General features: G+C 37.0%; 2 pseudogenes; both read left to right on the plus strand.

The window, feature by feature from the left end:
• The first annotated feature begins 2,283 nt into the window (after nucleotides 1–2,283).
• LOC146959298 (F-box/kelch-repeat protein At3g23880-like) lies at nucleotides 2,284–3,426 on the plus strand (annotated as a pseudogene).
• Nucleotides 3,427–7,276: 3,850 nt separating this feature from the next.
• LOC146959299 (F-box/kelch-repeat protein At3g23880-like) lies at nucleotides 7,277–8,047 on the plus strand (annotated as a pseudogene).
• The last annotated feature ends 8,270 nt before the right edge of the window (nucleotides 8,048–16,317 follow it).

The raw sequence follows: 16,317 nt of genomic DNA on the forward strand, positions 1-16,317 counted from the left end.
TTTTGGCAATAAGATTAGTCAACCATATCAAAATGATAAGATTAGTATACGGTAAAGTGCATGGTTGGCAAAATTGGTTACACTTATACCAAACTAACCTTTATTCACTATTGGTGTATTTCTCAACATCATCAATGCAAACTTATACAAGGTAATTATTAGAGAAAGACATTTGGAAAAAAGAATTAATATGAAAAGAGTAAATGATACTCCCTCCGGTCACTATTATAAACAAATTTTGACTTTTTAGGTTCATTCAATAAATGATGTATGTGGTCTATATTGTAGACCATATACATCATTTATTGAATGAATATAAAAAGTAGAAATTTGCTTATAAATGTGACCAGAGGGAATATTTATTTTAAAACAATTTTTTTTATGCTAAAGTGACATTTATTTTGAACCAGATGAAGTTGTTGATAATTCAAGTTTCCCCAACATTGTCAAAGTTGTTGCCAATGCTTTTAAGGAATCCTATGAACAATTACTAGGACACAATTGTTGTGTGTCAAAAAAGTGGATATTGAACCATATAAGCAAGAGGATCCGTATATCCATTGTTTTAAAGTTTTGAGTGAAAATGTTGTGTTAATTTTACTTGTATAGGTTCTCGTGAGCTTAGCTCAGTTAGTATGGATAATGCATAAAATAAGCAAGGTCCGAGGTTCAAACCCCGGCCACCACAATTTTTTTTTACTTGTGTAGTTTCTCTAGGATGTGGCTTCAATATAAAAACCTATTGTGATGATAATCGATCTCTCCTCGTGTCCAAATAACAATTGCACAAGAGAGTGTATGCTTACTCTTTAGCAGTAAGGATGAAATTTGAAAAATTAACACTCTTGCTCACAAAAAAGAAAAATAATTTCTAATGTATATATTTTGGCTTAAATATTTGATTTGTCCATACAAATATATATGCAACTTAATAAACTGCGCTGCTGTCTCCAAGAGGAAACCTTTCTTCATTGTGTGTGAGACTGTAATTTCTCTAAAATCATTTGGAATCATGTATGTTTTAACCGCCCTGTCTTCTTCTCCAACATGAACGAGCATGATTGGCTCAAGGTTGGCACCACCGGTTCATATCCTGCCATCTTTGCTGCTCCTATTTGGTGGGTTTGGTGCCACTGAAATCTTATGTGTTTGAACAATATAAATTGACCCATCAACCGTATTTCCTCCAACATTCAGAGTATAGTTGAATATTTAGCAGTTTGCTTCCCTTCAAAATTGAATGGCACGTCAAATCATAGATTTATCAATTGAAATACCAACAATCAATCCATCATCATCCATAACGTTAAGGCAGTGTCTATAGGTTTTTATATTTATCAAGTTTCTTTGCCTATATTCAACATTTCCCTGACATTCATCAGGATGAGTTATTCACTATTTACAAAGGCTTGATGTTGTCCAAAGAGATGGATACCACAAAGTTATTTTGTTAGTCAGATTCTTTACGGTGTATCAACCTCGTTAAAGGCCCCAACATGATGTTCCATGTGTATGGTTTTTTGATTTAAGACATCAAGGATTTAATCGAGCAAAGTAATGCTACAATTTTCCAGACCCTTTGAAAGGGGAACCAATATGCATATTTTATGGCTAAACTTGGATCTTCTTCCGGCAGAGACCTCCTCCTTCATGTCTCTCAACCAAAAGATCTTCGGAGCTTCGTAAAGATACATACTTTTCTAGGGACTAGTTTTTGTGCCTTTTGTTTTTCCCCTTTATTTTTTCTAGAGAATAGTTTTTGTGCTTTTTGTTTCCTTTTCTGTTTAGCCTTGTAACAAAAAAAAAAAACTCACATATACAAATAGAGGTGTCGGGGTTTAAATTTCAGTCCAAACATTCGACCTAAAGCTATATATATTTTTTTAATTTAGATGGCCTAAAAACTGGATACAAGGACTAAAAATAAATATGATAACTATAGAATAACCCTTTTAAAATTTTAAAAAGTATAAAACTTTGAAACAAAAGAGTAACAAAACTAAACCTTCCCATCTCAATTATTAGTCCGTGCACTTACAAGTTACAAGTAAGGATATCTCATTCGCACAAAAAAAAAAAAATTAGTTTATTAAAAAAACTGAATCTTTAGTGAAAAATCTAGACCTATATTTTTTATATTAATCTTCCGATTTCTTGAGAAAATAGACCCTGGCTGCGCAGAGTTATATATGAAGATTAAATATGTCAAGACCTATATTTTTATTATAAAAGAAAAATAGGTGAGGCAAAAAGTAACAATCGATCTCAACTGGAGTTTGACATATGACGACCTCAACTGGAACCCTAGCACCGCTGCCTCCCAGCAATTCTCATCACATGTCGCCCCTTCCGCTCGATCTGGTGGCAGAATTACTGTGTCTGCTCCCCGTGAAACACCTCAATCAACTCCGTTGTGTTTGCAAGTCATGGAATTCTCTTATCTCTGAGGATTCCAATTTCGCCAGGAAACACCTTCACTTGTCAAGATACAACCACGACCGCCACCACCTCAATATACTGAGTAAGAACTCCTCGCATGAATTACTTCTACTTGATTACCCTATCTTGTCTATTTTCAGCTTCATCTTAACTACACCTGCAACGCAGCTTTGGTGCCCTCAGATTGATGCATGGAAATTTGATTGTGTTACGACTTGTGATGGCATGCTATGTTTTAGGGTTAATTACTCTTTAATTAGCTCTCTTGTGTAACCCCTCCATCAGAAAATTTAAGATGTTGCCTCCTTTGACAACTCTTGAGAAAAATTATATACCCTTACCTTAGTGTATGATCGTTTCACTCATAATTATAAGATTATTGCTCTTATTTTCAACGGTAATAACAAAACGGAAGTTGAAGTTAATATTCATACGCTAGGTACTGATTATTGGACAAAGATCCAGGACCTCCCATACGATGACAAGCTTAGTCGACCAGGAATATTTGTGAGTGACACTGTTAATTGGTTGATGAATGAACCTCATAGTGCTACAGAGGTCATTGTTTCTTTTGATTTAGAGAAGGAGTCATATCAAACGCTTTGGAATTCTGTTCATGATATGCAATTTAAAGGTCTCAATACCTTGGGGGTGGTGAGTGATTGTTTGTGTATTCTATCTCATCCTCATGGTCACAAATTTTTCGATGTCTGGATAATGAACGAATATGGAAATGACCAATCTTGGATTAAATTGATGAGCATTCCTCATAAGGAACGTGGTTTTTATCACCAAAGCAATGAATTATATATTTCGAAGGACGATGACCAAGTGATGTTGGAGTTTCTTCAAGAGGAGGGGCTAAAAAAGAGTTTGCTTATTTACGATTTTGTAAATAACACTTCTAAGATTCCTCAAATTCAAAATATCAATAAGTTCATAACATCAAAAATCTACATTGAGAGTTTGATATCACCTTTATTTTAAAGTTAGGAGGTATATGATGTACTATGTAACTTGAGTTGGAGACTTCATTGGTTATTGTCAATTATTGATTTATCAAACAATGTGACTTGAGCTAGCGTATTGTCAATTATTGATCTATGCAATATTCTGCTTGAAATTGCTGTGTTATTTTCATTTATTTCATTATTTGTTAGTTAGTGTTGTTGGATTTTTGTCAACTTGAATTACATTTTATATAGTTAACAATCATTCAAATCTTCCTCCATAGATTATAAATTTCTCTTATTATTTACTCTATAATTAACATTGGTTGGATTCTGCTTTCTGCTGCAGTGTTTACTCAGCTTGCAGCTTTTGTTTCTAGGTTAAGATATTATTGCTCTACTAGTTTTGTCAGCATTCACAATGGTAGTTCCCTAACAAGGGCTCCTTAAATGGACCCCATGTGACACATCACTTATTTATAATTTTTTAATAAAAGTACCTATTAAGGACTCAATGACTCCAATGGTAATACACTAATAAGGACTCCAATGAAAAGTACTTAAATATGTTCCACTATCTTTACATATTAAACAAAAATAATTAGTACACATTTTATTACTTCTTTATGCAAGTGGGACCAAGTAGTACACATTTTATTACTTCTTTATGCAAGTGGGACCAAGTAGTACACATTTTATTACTTTTTTAAACGTGGAACCCGTTAGTTACTCAAGAGAGAGAGGGTCCTTATATAGTTGCCCGTTCCTTAACGGGGACTCGATTTTTCTTCCTCCAATGGAGGGTCCTTAACGGGGAGTGGTCCTTGTTAAGTAAGGACCCCCCATTGGAGATGCTCTTATTTGTCTATAACCTTGCTGATTTTATTGGCTGTCTCATTTACATATGATGTGTGACTAACTTTACAAAACAGTTTTACCTTACCAGAACATTTTTCAAAAGGATTGATCACTTTTGCATACAGTTTTGTAACCTGTGATAGATTATTAAACATAGGTGCTGGCATATATCAATGAATTATTTTTTTGCTAGGATCTTTGCAATGATGAGCTGGTATAAAAATATTCTCCTTCTTATGTTATAATTTGTTAATATATGCCTTCATGTTTTCAACAATTAAGATTTAAGGAGTACCAGTTCCTGTTCTTGCTCTATACAAAAAATCTTGATCAAACTTCAGAAGAAACCAATAGCATTGAGTTTTCATATGTATGTACAACCTTTTGCTTCTTTCACTTCTATGCTTGTGGAGATGGTGGCAAAGCTAGATCATGTCATAGAAGCAGTAGATGACTTGAGGAAATCTGCATGCTTTAAAGAGTTCAGATACAAGGTTTAGACTGTTAAGACGTGTGATATACCAAAAATAGCTCTCACTAATTGCCTTCTTATGGATTAGGGTAACCAATAGAATCCACTATGATTAAGATGTATGTGTTTATTTTATCATCCACCGAAGAAAGTTGTGTTTGTGTGTGTAGAAAATGCATATTGTCGGAGAGGAATTTGGAAGTTTGGGTTTCTTGAAACATAACTGCAAAATCAGAAGCTTAGATAAGATAATAAGTTTTTTTAGTCAACCGAGAATAAATTTAATTAGTGTTCAATAGTAATATTATTGCACAACTGAGATAATGTTTTACGTTGAGAATCTTGAGTATGTTTAGGGATAAAACATCAAATTTTGAACTATTTCTTTTTTATAAACTTTTTTTTAAGGGTTGTTGTTACTATAAGCTTTTAACAATTTGTTATGACATATTGTTTTTATACAAAGTAGGGTTAAATAAATTTTTGGTCCTTATAAATATATCAAGTTTCTTTTTTAATCCTTCTAAAAAATTTCTTCAAACAATGGTCCTTCAAATATTTTCATGCAACATTTCTTGTGTTGTTTTTAAGTCAGCTCATGTATACCTTTCAAATTTTTTAGTGGGTTTTTGCAAACATATTTAGTACATTATTGAAATTTCTCTTAAAAAGATTAGAATTTTTTAATAAAGGATGAATTTTTATGGTTTTTACCCTCAAAATAAAGGAATGAAAATTTGGGAGATCAATTAAGAAAATTTATGGTACACTAATTAAAAGTGAAAGACACTTGTTTGAAAGGACAAGAGGGAGTATTATTGTGCATGGTTTAGTTTTTTTTTTTTTTTTTTTGTATCTTATGGAAGACCTTATGGTTGTGTTTTAGTTAAAAGATACCGGAGTGAGTTGAGGATAATAAATATTTATAAACCTTTATGTCAAATGTTCGTAGTTAGTTTTTAAATTTATATTTACTCATTTGTATGGGTCTGAACCGATATTGACCATTAACTTCTTAACCATTAGCTCAAACCAATTGGGTTATATATCCAACCACTTGAGTATTTATAAATTACCGCGTCACTGTGCCCTAAAATATGTCCACACTTGCAGACGATCCAAAACAATGAAAATTCCAGCAAATAAATCTACTCATGATCAGCACTGTCTTGTGCTTCCCCTTAAAAAAGAAGCACTGTCTTGTGCTAGTACAAGTTCATGTTAGTTCAAGTTCACATAATAGGCTAATAGATCAGGTCACATTATGATAATATACAAAAATCATGATTCTAATCTAAACGCCGCATAATAACAAAAAAAAATTACGTTACTATGGTATCAGTCATCAATTAAAAGTTGTTGCAATGTGGGATCAAATATAGATATTTTGTCAAGAGGTCAGGAAAAAAGAGTGCAGGAAGAAGTCAAGAGGTGGGGGTTTAGTAGTTTTGATCAAATAAAATTGAAGAAAAAAGAGATTATGGCTAGATTGAATGGTATTCAAGTGAGTTTCCAAAATGGTCGTAATGTTGGGAGGTTTGAGAAAGATGGAAAGAAAATTTCAAGGATAACTTAGCGATATTTTGAAGAAAGAAGAGCTTATGTGGTTCCAAAGATCTCAAGCTAAGTCATTTGTTGATGGCGATGGCAATACGAGGTATTGTCATCTTAAAACTTTTAATCGGAGAAGGAAAAATAATATTTTTATGCTTAGAGATGGTAATGGTAATTGGATAGATAATGTTATGAGCTTCATGATATGGTAAATAATTTTACAAGGATTTATTTTCCCTTGAGATAAATCATATGGAGTTGATTTTGTCAGCTTTCACTTATCCTATATTGGAGGAGACATTGAGGAGTAAGTTGGATGCTCATATATAGTTGATGTTGAAGTTTAAAGAGCTTTATTTCTTATGAATCCTTGCAAGGCTCAGGGGCCTGATGGTTTTCTTGCCAGATTTTATCAGAAACCGTGGGAAGTTGTAGGAAGAATTAGTGTGTGTGATTTTGTCCGGAGAGTTTCACTGAATCCTAGTGAAGTTTCAACAATGAATCAAAATGAATACTCAGAGGCTTCCTCTCCAAAAACACGAACAAACGGTTTCAAAATACAAAACTATATGTTTTCAATATTTAAATAGGAACTAAAACTATATCTTTTTTTTAATATAGATGGACTAAAAACTGGATGCAATGACTAAACACCAATTTGATAACTATAGACCATCTTTTTAAAATTTGTATAATTTAGCCTTCTAAATAAATAAAATTGCTTATAAAAAAAAAATATAAAAATAAAAAGTTGAAGCAAAAGAGTAACAAAACGAAACCTTATGACTCGATGTTTGAGCCCAGAGATGCTAGATTCGCATAAAAATAAAAATTTAGTTAAGTAAAAAAACCTAGACCTCTAGCTAAAAAAACTAAATACCTTTTGATAACTAACCTAGACCTCTAGCTAAAGAAACTAAATACCTTTTGATAACTATAAAAGAAAAAATAGGTTTGAAGAAAACATAATTTCACCAATCTCAGCCGTCGTTTGGAGTTTGATATGACGGAGGAAACCCTAACTTCGCCGCCGCATCTTCCGTTCGATCTCGTGATAGTAATCTTGTGCAGGCTCCCCGTGAAATTTCTCCTTCAACTTTGTTGTGTCTGTAAGTCATGGAACTCTCTTATCTCCGAAGATTCCAATTTCGCCAGGAAGCACCTTCACTTGTCAACCTCCAACCTCGACGGCCACCACCTCAATTTTATTGGTTTGAATTCATCGCCCAAGTTACTTCTATATTTCCCTATCTCTTCTGTTTTAAGTTCCGTGTCAACTATCCATGCGATGCAGCTCTGGTACCCTCCGATTATTTCAGCAAATTCTAATAAAGTTACTACTTGTGACGGAATGCTCTGTTTTAGGGTTAGTCACTCTTTAGCTCTTTTGTGTAACCAGAAAATATAAGATATTGCCTCCTTTGGAAACTCCAGGGACTCCAATCTTTACTTAGTGTATGATCGTTTCACTCATAATTATAAGATTATTGCTGTTATTTTTGACAGTAATAACAAAAATGAAGTTAACATTCATACCCTAGGTACCGATTATTGGAGAAAGATCGAAGACCTCCCATACAATAAAATCCGTAGACTACCAGGAACATTTGTGAGTGATACTATTAATTGGTTGATGTATGATCATTGTAGGGCTACAAAGATCATTGTTTCTCTCGATTTAGAGAAGGAGTTGTATCAAACCCTTAGTTCTCCTCATGATATGCAATTCAATGTTTACACTACCTTGGGGGTGTTGAGAGGTTGTTTGTTATAATAAAAACTCTCTCTGAATTATAAGGACAGAGAGTACCCTCCTAAGAAAGTAAGATATAAGGAATGGATTTATTTCATTGATAAAAACTCAGTTCATGAATACAAGGCTATATAAGCTATAGGATCCTTGCTAACAAACAATTCTAACAGAATACAATAGTGACGTGTAAATAGTGCTAGCTGTCCAATCCTATCTTCTAGAATTATCCAAAACTGTGAGTCACTAAATGGGAATGAAGTCATCCCATTTCTTTGGCTTGTTCACCACTCTTTTGCCTAAGTCCTGAATGTTGGATGTGCCTTCTGCAATTGGGCCTGATGTGGACTTCTTTTGGGCTTTGCTCATAACATTACCACCCTCTTTGAAATCAACCTTGTCCTCAAGGTTGTAAACAGCTGATGTAGTTTTTTCTACATGTCATATAACTATGTACACGTGAGTATATATAGGATCATTTCCACAGGGAGTTACGTTAATCATAAGCATTTTCACAATATTTCACATTAAGGGTTTGGATATAATTTGTTTGTTTGTAACACTATATCCACAGATGACATAAAAGTAAAAACGAGAGGGGATCGAACTATTTCGCTTGCGGTATAAGATAACGAGCAAGCATAACAGCAGCAATCTCTCGATCGATTAACAGACTCTAGCTTTATAACCAATATTATTACAATCATTTCTACAACATCCTTCGTGTCCAAAGCGACATAGTTATTTCCAAGTTAGCGTTTAAACATTCGTGTCCAAATTTCTTAAACGATAACAAAGTCGATCAGATAACTTAATCGACCGTGTCCAGCCTGATTAAGTATCCGAAAGCATTAAAATCTTGATTAAAAGTAATTATCAAAGGTTTACAAACTTGTCAAGAGTGACATAACATAAGATAGATTGTTATTCTAGTTCTAGATTCAAGAGTTTGTGTCCAAATCATCTTGAATCTCTTTGAAAGCATTAAAAGCAAGAATAACAACAATATTGAATCATTAAGCTAGAACCATATACATTAAAAGATCAAAAGATTACATAATAGCTTGATTGTTACCTCAATACTACAAAGAAGATGATAGTTACACATAGACATGTAAACTAATGCAAGGAATGAAGGAAAGATGAAGATTCCATGCCAAGATCCTTGATGTCTCAATGAATCTAGGGTTGAATCTACTCCTTAATCACTTGCTTTGTGTTTCTCTCTTTGAAATAGCTCTAACCTCTCTCTAGAAATGTATAAAATGTTTTAATGGAATAGTGAATAGTCCTAGAGAGAGGTAAAACTTCTATTTAAATGGGGCTGAACTCGTGTTGGACGCTTTCGCGTCCTCTGGACGCTTAAGCGTCCTTCACAAAATATCTCCCAGTGACCAATAGCGAACTGCCACGTAATCAGCATAAATATCTTCTGGCAAAAGTGAATGAGTACGCTTTCGCGTACTAAAAGCGTGCAGAAAGCGTCCTAAGACGGTTTGTTCTGGAGCTTGCACGCTTTCGCGTGCTGAGGACGCGAAAGCGTCCTACTTGAATAATGAAAAGCATCCCAAAAGCGTCCTGAAAGCGTTCTCTTAGCTGCATTCGACATTGTGGACGCTTAAGCGTGCTGAGGACGCGAAAGCGTCCTGCTTTAGATGTCCCAAGCATTCCAAAAGCGTCCTAAAAGCGTGCCCTTAGCTGCATTCGACATTGTGGACGCTTAAGCGACCAGAGGACGCGAAAGCGTCCTACCTTTGGTTCAAAAGCTTCTTTCTTGAATCTTGCTTGTTATTTCCTGCATAAATTGGGTAGAATTAGGCATTTAAAGCATAAAGGGTATAAATACAACAATTGGTAGCTTTTCCTTAGATAACTTGCATAACAAGTTACTAATATGCCTCTTTTAACACATGAAAACTATTACTTTTAAGAACTTATCAACAGCACACAACTCTAACCAATTCTCCCAAGATGTGTCTTCTGGAGCCAATCCCTGCCACTGAACCAAAGCAAAACGGACAGTGGTACCATCAATCAAGCGATCCTGAAACTTGAGGACAGCTAATGGAGTGACAAGAGGATGATGCTCGACAGAATGTGGTGGAAGGTTATCAATAGATGAAGGAGGAGGTCCCTCATGAGTCTTCAAGAGAGAGACATGGAAGACATTATGAATTTTAGCATGTGGGGGCAGTGCTAATTTGTAAGCGATAGGGCCAATGCGCTCCAAAATCAAATAAGGCCCATAATAACGCTTAGCAAGTTTGTGATACTTAGCACCGGACAAAGAAGTTTGTCGATACGGCTGTAGCTTGACAAAGACCCAAGCGTTTTCAGAAAAGGAGGTGTCACGACGCTTACGATCAGCAAGGGCTTTCATGTGAATTTGAGCTTTGGTGAGGTTCTTCTTTAGACGGTTCAGAATCTCAGTTCGCGCAGACAACAGAGAATCACAAGCTTCCACAGCAGATTGCCCCGACAAGTAGGAAGGGATGGGGGGAGGTGTCTTGCCATATATGACCTGGAAGGGTGAGAAACCGGAAGCAGCATGGGTGGATGTGTTGTAGTGGTACTCTGCCCATGGAAGGAATTTGAACCAGTGAGATGGCTTATCATGAACATAAGCGCGAAGGTATTGCTCAATAGTGCGATTCATAACTTCTGTTTGGCCGTCGGTTTGTGGGTGGTAAGAAGAACTCATCCGGAGTAATGTACCACTAAACTTAAAGAGGTCAGACCAGAAGTGACTGATAAAGATGGGATCACGGTCAGAGACTATGCTCCTAGGTACTCCATGATTACGGCAAAACAAAGAGACAAACAACTCAGCAACCTTGTAAGCCGTAAAGCCGGTGGGTAAAGCCCCTAAGTGAATACCTTTGGAGAAACGATCCACAACAACAAGGATGACTGTGTAACCATGTGATTGTGGCAGCCCGATAATGAAGTCCATCGAAATATCCTCCCAAACATTCGAAGGAATTGGTAATAGTTGCAGAAGACAGCCGGTTTTCAAGGTAGAATATTTTGTTTTCTGACAGATGGAGCACTGCCGAATGAACTCCTGCACTTCTGTCTTCATATTGGCCCAGAAAAAATTTGCAGAAAGGCGCTGCAAGGTTTTTGCCATTCCTGCATGACCACCCATCAAAGACTCGTGATATTCACGAATGAGAATGTTCTTGAATTTTGAGGAAGGACTTAACCATATTCTTCCCTTCTTCAAAATTAAACCATCACGAAAGGATAAATCAGGATACTCATGAGGTTTTGCTTCCAATTTGGCACGTAAAGAGATGAAGAAAGGGTCTCCTGCCAATTCACCCTTCAGTTCAGTTAAAAAAACGGGCTGCGGGACAGAAAGAGAGTGGATCTCTACTGAATTTGGTTCCAAGGAACGTGATAGCGCATCAGCCACAATATTGGAAGAACCAGGCTTGAAACGAATTTCATATGAAAATCCCAAAAGTTTCTCCAAATAATGTTGTTGCTCAGGTGTTTGAATCACTTGGGTTAATAGCTCCTTTAAACTTTTGTGGTCCGTTTGAATAATGAAGAAAGTCCCCAATAAATATTGTCGGCATCTCTTAACGGCACTCGTGATGGCATGAAGTTCACGTAAGTAAGTCGAAGCTTTGGACATGCGAGGGCAAAACGCCTGACTAAAATATGCTATGGGGTGTTCATTTTGCAGTAGAACAGCTCCCATAGCAACGCCGGAAGCATCTGTTTGGACCGTGAACTGTTCAGCAAAATTAGGCAGGGCAAGAACAGGCGCGGAAACCATTGCTTGTTTCAGTTTCTCAAAAGCCGCTATAGCAGTGGAATCCCAATGAAAAGAATCACGACGCAGCATGTCTGTGAGTGGCTGAGCAATGGCAGCATACAGACAAATGAACTTCCTATAAAACCCTGAAAGTCCCAAAAATCCTCGCAATCCTTTTATGTTTTTAGGCATTGGCCAATCAACAATTGCTTGAATTTTGATTGGATCCGGCGCAACTGAACCCAAGGAAACAATATGACCCAGATAAGAGGCTTCAGTCTGACAAAAAGAGCATTTGGGCAGCTTTAGAAAAAATTGATGTTCAGCTAGGATGTCAAAAACCTGCGCCAAGTGAGAAAGATGAAGTTCCTCCGACGCACTATAAACCAAGATATCGTCAAAAAAAACAATCACAGTTTTGCGTAATAATGGTCGGAAGATGTCATTCATTGTGGCCTGAAAAGTAGCAGGAGCGTTACAGAGCCCAAATGGCATAACCTTGTACTCATAATGACCATCATGGGTGCGAAATGCTATTTTCGCAGAATCAGAATCCTTCAAACGAATTTGATGAAAACCAGAAGTAAGATCCAATTTGGTAAACACACGAGCCGACCCTAATTCATCCAACAACTCCTCAATAGTAGGAAGGTGAAAACGATCCTTCACTGTTAATGCGTTGAGAGCACGGTAATCCACACACATTCGCCATGAACCATCCTTCTTACGCAGTAGTAAAATTGGGTAAGAAATGGGATGTTACTAGGTCGTATCCAACCATTGGCCAATAGTTTGGAAATTTGAATTTCTATTTCTTGTTTTTGGGCATGAGGGTAACGGTATGGTCGAACATTAACCGGTTCGGAATTGGGAAGGAGGAGGATTGCATGGTCTGTGAAACGGGGTGGAGGAAGGTGTGTAAGTTCGGAGAAGAGGAAGGTGTATTTGTCTAAGAGTGATTGAATGTGAGGGTTGGGATGCGGGGAGATGTTGGAGGGTGGGGAAGTGGTCGTATCTGTGATGCAGAGGGAGAACAATTGTGTTGTGGGTTCGGCTTTGGTTAGCTTTTGCAGTTGTAGGTAAGAAATGGAAGTTGGGACTGGGCCGGTTTCACCCTTCAAAAGCACATTATCAAGCCCAACTGTAAATTGCATAGTTAGGGCAGCATAATCCATAACCACTGGACCAAGCCCCTTCAGCCATGGGGTGCCCAAAACAACGTCTGGCCCGCTCAAGTCAATAACATAGAGATCCATAATGAAAGTATGACCCTGAGTTTCAAGATGTACCTCCTTACAAACTTGTGTGCTGATGAGCTCCTCGCCATTGCCTACGAGTACCTTGAGAGTCGGAGATGGGCTGTGGGGAAGGCCCAAGTTGTGTGCAGTACGACCCAGAATGAAGTTAAGCGAGCTCCCACCATCCACTAAAACGTTGACTGGGCTTTGACTTATCCGACCCATGACCCGAAAGGTTTGACCCGTTTGAACGCCAGACATAGCATGGAGCCCCAAGTGAGCTAATTGGGCTGGGTCAGTGGACTCATCCTGAACCGGGTCATCCCAAAATGCAGCATCGGCGTTGATGGCCTGTTCATCGTCTCCGTCTGCAATGAGAAGCAAGAAACGTGCCTTACAACGGTGATTGCGGTGGAAACGTTCATCACAATTAAAGCACAAACCCTTCTCACGACGCTCCGCCAATTCAGACTCAGAAAGTTGACGGAAACGAGTTTTCCCCGGAGGAGTTGGGAGGAGAGGCGCGGCAGAGCGAGAACTGGAGGAATCCGGCTTCGGATTTAACGGCGGTTGCCAAGGAGTTCGAGGACGAGCAAGACGAAGAATGTCCTGTAACTTCTCTTCCTGAAGTCGGGCCAGTCCTGCAGCTTGTGAGAGTGATGAAGGTTGTTGGGCTAGAACATCACGCCGGATTTCTGGCTTCAAACCTGAAACAAAACAACTCATCAGATCTAATGGAGAGAGCCCAACAATCTGATTCGCCAATGATTCAAAATCGGAAAGATAAGAAGTCACAGAAGAGATCTGATGAAGTTTGAAGAGCTTTCCTCTTGGATCATCATAAGCAGTCGGAGCAAATCGGAGTTCCAAAGCTTGAAGGAACTGCAACCAAGAAACAATTTGACCATTGCGGTACATCCACTGGTACCAAGCAAGAGCAGCACCGTCGAGGTAGAAGGAAGCCACAGTGATACGTTCCTCTTCCGGCGTTTGGTGATATGAAAAAAATTGGGAGATCTTGAAAATCCACCCGTGAGCGTTGGTACCGTCGAAGCGAGGGACATCTAGTTTCAACCGGGGTGGTTGAGAAAGAGTGGACTGAGAGGAATTTGTTTCCGGTGAACTGCGGTTTTCCGGTGAACGGCACTCCAACAGCTCAACACGCTGAGAAACCTCAGCCATGGTGGTAGAGAACAGGTTTTGGAATTGAGCTAGTTGTTGAACTAACTCATCAATTTTATCTGTGGGTTGAGTGGTGGAAGTGGTGCGGGTAGTGCCACCGGCCATGTTTGGATCTGACGGGTGAAATGAAGGAAAAGTGAGGGTGAGGGTGAGTTGTGGAAACGAGAGCACCAAATGTTATAATAAAAACTCTCTCTGAATTATAAGGACAGAGAGTACCCTCCTAAGAAAGTAAGATATAAGGAATGGATTTATTTCATTGATAAAAACTCAGTTCATGAATACAAGGCTATATAAGCTATAGGATCCTTGCTAACAAACAATTCTAACAGAATACAATAGTGACGTGTAAATAGTGCTAGCTGTCCAATCCTATCTTCTAGAATTATCCAAAACTGTGAGTCACTAAATGGGAATGAAGTCATCCCATTTCTTTGGCTTGTTCACCACTCTTTTGCCTAAGTCCTGAATGTTGGATGTGCCTTCTGCAATTGGGCCTGATGTGGACTTCTTTTGGGCTTTGCTCATAACATTGTTTGTCTATTCTTTCTCATTCTCATAGTCACAAGTTTTCCGATCTTTGGATAATGAAAGAATATGGAAATGAACAATCTTGGACTAAATTGTTGAGTATTCCTCACTTGGAAGTTGGTATTTATTATCATAGCAAAGCATTATATATTTCGGAGGATGACCAAGTGATTTTGGAGTTTCATCTGAAGAAGGGGAGACGAAAGAGTTTGCTTATCTATGATTCTATAAATAATACTTCTATGATTTATGAAATTCAAAATATGAATAATTGGATGACAACAAAAACTACGCTCAGAGTTTGATATCACCTTTTCCTAAAATCTATTTGACTTGAGCTTGAGACTTAACTGCACTCTATATATTATTTCTAATCTTGTTATTTGTTCTTATCGATCTATATGACTTGAGCTGGAGACTTCATATATAGGTTGTTGTCAATCATTGGTCTATGGAATATTCGGCTCAAATCATGTCGTTTAAATCTTCCTCCATAGATTATAAATTTCTCTTATTAATTACTCTGCTAATTTCTATTTTTTTCTATAACATTCGTTGAATTCTGCTTTCTGCTGCAGTGTTTACTCACAATTAACAGTTTCTATGAAACCATTGCCCTCTAACAAAGCTAATTAACTCAATATCAGATAGAATGGAATATTTTAATATTGATGTGACACTATGTGGTATACCAGAACATTTTTCAAAAGGATTGATCACTTTTACATACAGTTTCACAACATGTGATCAATTATTATACTTAGGTGGGTCATTTCTTCAGTTTTGTTTAGCAGAAGCTGTAACAGCTTATGTGAGGTTCTGCCCCCCATATATAGAAGAATTACGATTATGGTGTTATGATATTTCTCTTGACTTTTAATGTGTGTAGTTACCATGTTGATAACTTCCCCCATATATCAACGAAGGGTTGGTAAATAACCATCAATAAAAAAAGTCACTGTTGTTTTTGCTAGCATATTTGCACTGATGAGTTGGTATAAAAATATTATATTTCTACGTTAATCTTGTATTTTCATAATTTGTTCATATATCTTTTCATCAATTAAGATTTAAGGCACCAGTTTCAATTCTTGCTCTATACAAAACTCTTGCATCAGACTTTAGAAGAAACCAATAGCCTTGATTTTAGAAGAAACTAAGGCTCTGTTTGGGAGTTTGGAGGGGACGAAAGTGGAGGGTTTTTGAGCGATGAAATTAGAGTAAAAAAATAGAGAAATTTCCAAAATTTTATAGAGGGTGATTATGTAGAGAATGACAAATAGTACTTATGATTAATGAATTGTTAACTTTACAAGTATTATAACAACATAGATAGATTGGACGCCATAACTGAAAGTGATTGTGCCGCCTTCTTTGTCATTTCTTTTCCTCAATTCAATCTTTTTACTTACCTTTTTATTCCTATACAATTTGTGTTATTTATCAACCTATATACTTAATTCTTTAAGAGTTTTGGTGAAGATGTCGTATTAAATTCATTTGTGTGGTTTCTCTAATTCAATGCGATGATCATTGAACTTTCTCCCATGTCCCAACAACAATTCCACAACATAAAG

This window comes from Medicago sativa, chromosome 1 (genome assembly GCF_051527215.1).
Source record: "Medicago sativa cultivar Bolivia chromosome 1, Bolivia_mono, whole genome shotgun sequence".
Classification (NCBI taxonomy): Eukaryota; Viridiplantae; Streptophyta; class Magnoliopsida; order Fabales; family Fabaceae; genus Medicago; species Medicago sativa.